This window comes from Triticum dicoccoides, chromosome 5B (genome assembly GCF_002162155.2).
Source record: "Triticum dicoccoides isolate Atlit2015 ecotype Zavitan chromosome 5B, WEW_v2.0, whole genome shotgun sequence".
NCBI lineage: Eukaryota > Viridiplantae > Streptophyta > Magnoliopsida > Poales > Poaceae > Triticum > Triticum dicoccoides.
Window position 1 is genome coordinate 366,490,082 of NC_041389.1, and position 6,218 is coordinate 366,496,299.

Sequence of the window (6,218 nt, forward strand, 5' to 3'; positions counted from 1 at the left end):
AATCTATGGTTGATATGCAGTTTAGTAATGGCTAATATGAAATCCTCTATTACTACTTCTGGATTTTTCAGTACTGTCTATATTGTAACTTTGATGTGGATTATGATTTCTTTTACTAATTGGTTATCTAAGCAAAGTAGGTGTACCTGGACGAACAAGGAGCGTCCCAGCCACTGGTACCCTACTTTGTTTTATGAATTTTTGGGTCTTTGAGTTGATTTGGTTGTGTGGTTGTGCTTGCGATCCAAGTGGGTTGAGTTGCGGTTTGGTTGGAGATGTTGGTGTTGTTTGAGACGCCCACTGGGTTCGCCATTTTCAAGGTTCTGAATGAGGGCAAGCTCGACAAGATCGAGGTGAGTGCTTGTCATCGCCTGAGATCTTGGTTCGGATTGGATTACTCACATTTAATCTGACTCTGCATGTTTCCTGGACTGACCGTGCTTTGTGTTCATCTTTGTCTGTAGGGTCTATGGAAGGAGTTCACCACGTTAGAACTTGGCGAGAAAGGTTTCTGCTTAATTTTTTATTCTTTCGACTGCAAAATAACTTCTTTTTTGAAACACTTAGTGAATGATCTATCTATCACATTATAATAGAGCAAGCCAGCAAATGCCCTTTATTTGAATGAGCAAGAATCTGTGGTGTGCCCCTGAGTTATATGTCCCTTTTCCAAATGTTAAAAAGGTTATCTTAACTTATTTGTCGCATAGAAGTTGGTTTGGGAAACTAGGCTCATTGGATGTTTGCATGACTTCTTTGAACTGCAAGGAACACCCCATAACTGAACTCAGTTAAGCAGGCTGATAGATGATATCTTGTCTGCACAGTGGATTGCCTAGAATACTGGACTTTTCACCAACTTAAAAAAATGACAAGTGACATTCATGACTGCACTTACTTTTTGTAGCCTGTTTGCTCAAAATAATAAGAGGCTGAATGGTTCAGTTAGAGGCTGAAATGTTTCTTCCTGGTGATATCCATTGTAATTTTTGATAGGGATATATATAAAGTTCTTGATAAGATGTTGAGATAACTCATATGCCTCTCAGTCCTATTTCTTATATTCTTTTTACATTGTACTGACTTAATGCAACTCTCTCAATTTAACTTCGAGTAAATAGGCTCAAAGTTCAGCTCCAAGGAATAAGCAGGTTATAGAATGTAGACAAGTGCTGCAATGAACATATGCGTATGGATATTATCTTGATGATAAAGAAGGGCCACAAGATGATGCAAATGAACATGTTTGCTGCAGGTACTAGCTTTTTTGTTTATGCACTGAAGATTATAATTTCAAAATCTATAATGATTATGTGCTTATGTACAGAAGAATGACAATAATGATTTCTGTGTGACATTGCTACTAGAAGGTGTGATGCATATATTGTATGTGTGTATGTAATGAAGATTAAGTTCTATGAATTTATATGAATAGTTGGATGTAGTGTTGTGCATATGCATTTCATTCGAAAGCACTCTGTTTTCTATATTAAAAATGCTAGCCTACATAGACCAAAAATGTATGTATCTGAATTGCGGAGCCTGTTTGTACTAAATCTGTCTGAATGTACGTATGCAGCAGTAGAGTTACTAGGACTAAACTTTGATGCTTATCTGAATTTATGTTGACTAAAACCTGGATTGTACTGAATCTGTCCGAAACTGGAATCTGTAGGAATGTGTGTGTACAGCAGCAACATTAATGGGACTGATCTTTGATTTTTCTTAAACTGGCTAGGCATATTTGTTTTCTTTCAAATTCAGTGATGAACTAATTGCCCTAGCCATATGGTGAATCTCGATTATCCCCCGAGGGGCGAACCTTGCGGCTCCTATTTGGTTTTATTCAAATTGTTGCAAATGTGTTTTCTAAATGTTGTTAGGTTCCTTGCTTTCTCCATCTCCACCCCTACGTCCTTGATGAACTAATTGATATATGCAAATTAAGCACCACAGATCAGTTGCAAGTGGTCATGCATCGTCCTTGTCAATTTTAAATACATGACTCCACTTTCATCTGCCTATAGTATTTAGTATTTACACTTGCATATGGCTTTGGCCTATTTCATTTGAACCTACTCCCAGTTCCCTTCTATGTTTCTGTTTCCAATGATTAGCTCTTACTTCCCTTTTGTGTGTGTTATGCTCTGCTTGTGTTAGCTACTGTTAACTAATGTTAATTTTGTTGTCCTTTTTTGTGTACCCAGGTGACCAGGTCCATAGGAGAGATGCTTACGTTTTGTATGGATGTATATAGTTGCGCTATATTGGTGTGTATGGAAGCTACAGTACCTTGCCAGTCCTTGGTGAAGGTAGTTTGAACCTTTGCCCAGTTCCCTTCTATGTGCGTTTGAATTTTTTGATAGGTGAAAAACCCTTTTGTAACTTTAATGCTCTAATTGGATTGGTCAAACATGAGCATAAATATAATGATAAGGTGCACACAAATTGAAGTCTTAGATTAATGGTCTGAATATAACTAAGCAATAGTCCTACTAGGATGTTGTTTTAAGTACTTACGAGACAATATCAGAGGGATGCAATGGCTAAAATATGTATGGTTTGTTAGCTTGGAGCAAGAACTGTGATGGTCATCTTTCATGTACCTTCATAATATTATTAAATGCTCAAATTGTTGCAAAATATCATGGTTAGCCTATTGATGTTGCAGTGCATAATATGATTATTATTGAAAAGGAGCATCAGAACATCCCATATGGCTTACTATATATGTTCACTTGCATCTTAGCAGCAACATGTGATTAAGCTCATACAAGTTGAAATTTGTTATTTGTGGATGCATGCCTAGGCAATCATATGACTGATGCATTCTAACCTAACCTATAAGGAGGCTAGCCAACTTGCCTCCATGGAGCTCCCCAGATTGGCCCCTTTCTGGGTGTTCTATCACGGTGAATTTCCCACCTCTTGTCCCCCAGCCGTTAGATATTGATCGTATGTTTTACCTTGTTTTTTACACATGTATGACCAGTGGACCAGTTCATTGGTGGGGCCAGTGTTTATTTATTAAGTCACCAGACATTGAGATCTGGAACATTGCAGAGCAATAATTGAAGGAAGTATTAGATGAGTTTGGGAAGACATGGTTGTGTATGTAGTATTTTCACCATGAGGTTACCATTGCTCGGCTCCTGACAGTATGATGCCTCAATTAGATTTTCTTATCCCGGTGTGTTTGTAATGTACTCGGAAAATTAGTTTGCTTTCTTTTTGCTCCCTTGAGAATGCATCCTGAATTAGTATGATAGCAGTCAAGCAAAAATGGCTTACTGTTGATACAAATATAACTTCGATTACTCCTACTTTGCTATTTTATTTTTTCTGGACTTTATATAGAATTTATCCTTTTCAGTTGATGCGCGCTGAATGAAATATTATATCTGAGGGAACATGAAACTTGCAAGTCATGCTATGTTTTAGTGCCATGGAGTTCCTGTGGCATATGTTGATTCTGGTGATCCGTATAAAACATAGATGGAAGACTATAGATCTTATCATGGATGAGCTCAAAAATATAGAAATTTAAAATCCATGTATACATCAATCACACTCATACCTGGTATGTCATATAAGCAACTTCAGTTGTCCTTGGCTTGTGAATTCACCATCCAAATATTTTTCTTTTATAGGGAGACGACGACGCGGTTTCTCCGTTCCGACCCAGCCATGTACACGAGCCCTAGCTGTACATATGCACGAGTAGGCGTTCGAGACCCTGCCCATATGTACGTGCGTGGACGTATTTTCTTTCTTGCACCCTGGCCGTTGTATGTACGTGTACATGCTACGTGCGCGCCTCTACTATGACATGTGCGCGCCTCTACTACGGCACGTGGGTGCCTCTACATCCACCAGTATGTACGTACACGTTCGTGACCAGAATGACAACGCTACGTATGCTTCGACCAGGTGGGTTCCGACTGTCAGGCACTTCCTTGTGTGCAAAGATGTAGCTGGTGGGTCCCAGCAGTTAGGGGGGCGAATCGTTTTTTTTGCCCGGACGCACTTCCTTGCGTGCGAAGATGTAGCTGGTGGGTCCCAATAGTTAGGGGGGCAAATCTTTTTTTTGCCCGGACGCACTTCCTTGCGTGCGAAGGTGCAGCCGGTGGGTCCCAGCATTCAGGGGGAAACATTTTTTTGAGAAATACGGTGGCTCGTCCGGTGGGTCCCTGTTGTCAGGTGGAGGAATAATTATTTTGTACGTAATAAGGAGGCACTTCCTAGCGGCTACCGTGGACCCAGCTGTCAGCCTCTCCATGTACAGTACTCTTCCGATGGAAGTCGGTCGTTGACCACATTGACCATGCCGCGCCGAGAGCACCACGGCGGTGGACGATGCCGAGGCCTAGGAAGGGGACGACGCCGTGGCCGTGGACCCATCTGTCAGCTCTCCACGTACAATATACTTCCGATGGAAGTCGTTCCTTGACCACGTTGACCACGTTGCGTTCCGTTGCATGCATGCGTCCATGGGCGTGGTGCGTCCCCACTGTCAGCCTCTCACGTACAGTCATCTTCCGATGACTCTCGGTTGTTGACCACGTTGACCACACCGTGCTGAGCGCACCAAGGCCAGTGGACGACGGTGAGGCCCCAGACTGGAATGACCTGGAGATGGGGAAGACGGGGCAGTGGAGTCACAGATGGAGAGGAGTGGGAAACTTGACTAGTTCGGGTGTGCAGCAGCACAGCCACGGTGCCGCCCACAGGAGACAGGAGCAAGAACAGAGGTTGAAAAAGGAGCACGGTTGTTGGATTAACACCCAACGGTCTAGCTGCTAGAATCATTTGTTGATTAAGTTGACAAAGCCGTGCGTACACGTCCGCTTAGTAGGCCCACAAGTCAGCCACCAAATCTGACAGGTCCCAGCTGTCAACGGGATGAATATTTTTTTTGCAAAACAAGGAGGCACTTCCTTCCGTGCGAAGATACATTCGGTGGGTCCCAGCTGTCAGGTGGAGGAAACATTTTTAAGCTTAATAAGGAGAAACTTTCCTTGCGTGCGACCGTGGACCTCATGGGTCCCAGCCGTCAGGCTCTCCACGTACAGTCCTCTTTCGATGACTCTCGTTTGTTGACCATGCCGGACCGACCACAGCGAGGCGGTGGACGACGGCGAGGCCCCGGACGGGAATGACTCGGATATGGGAAGACGCGGCAGTGGAGTCGCAGTTTGAGAGGAGGAGAAGGGTTATAACTCGTTCCGTTGCGGCGTGGGGCTGCAATCTGTGGAGAATAACAGGATGTGTCGAGGGGTGGAGGGATAGCCTAGCCGGTGGTGGGGTAGCGCTTCGCAGCAATGCGTGCTAAGCAGAGCCGCTAGCCGCCGGAGGCCGGACCAGGCGGTCCCGGCGACGCTGGAGGAAGAAGACGAGAGATTGAAGGTGCATGCCGGTCGTTGGATATAAATCCAATGGTTGTGGATGTCACAATCATTTGTTGACCAAGTTGACAACGCCCTGCGTAGGCTTCGACCTATTGGCCCACATGTCAGCCTGCAAAAATGTCGCATATATTTAACCCATGTTTTCTAGAATGTACAGTCCATTTGCAGGGCTAGGTGAACAAATTATTTCGCGTCAATTAGGTCCATTTATATTTTCTAAGAAATCCCATCCCATTTACACTTCCTTGAAGTACACGAATTAGCCGGGCTTGTTATATACATAATGTTATGTTAGAAGGAGCAATTAATATCAAAGAATAAACCGGAGAGGCACATTTTTTATATATATAATTAACAAATTAGCGAGTTATTGCTCAAAATAAAAATGAGCATGTTATTATTAAACTGGTCCTTAAAATCTTCGCAAGCGTTTTTACGCAATCACCAGGATTTTCCTTGCTTGTGAGTCAAAAACAACCAGGATTTTCCTTGCCAAGTTCCGTTAAACATTCACTCTTATAAGTTAATAACACGTGGGATGTTTTTATAATGTATAGATAAGTCTCTATAGAATATACGATAATAGCAATAATATAAATATATATAATGTGGTTAGAAGGGAAAACATAAATTGGACACAACATTATATATAGATAAATAGAACAGAGACCTGCGTTTTATTAGAAAATACATTGGGCTGCCGATCTTTAAGAAAAAGCCCATAGGCCGATACGGACCTCAAAATATAAGTTGAAACCACTGTCTCCGTATGTCGTGGGCTACGCATGTTAAAATACAAAACGTAGGCCT

General features: G+C 42.4%; 1 long non-coding RNA gene across 1 annotated transcript; it reads left to right on the forward strand.

Moving 5' to 3' along the window:
• The first annotated feature begins 242 nt into the window (after positions 1-242).
• LOC119305532 lies at positions 243-3,337 on the forward strand. Its single transcript, XR_005148701.1, has 3 exons — positions 243-353; positions 465-1,255; positions 2,208-3,337. It is a non-coding gene; the product is annotated as an uncharacterized LOC119305532 (long non-coding RNA).
• The last annotated feature ends 2,881 nt before the right edge of the window (positions 3,338-6,218 follow it).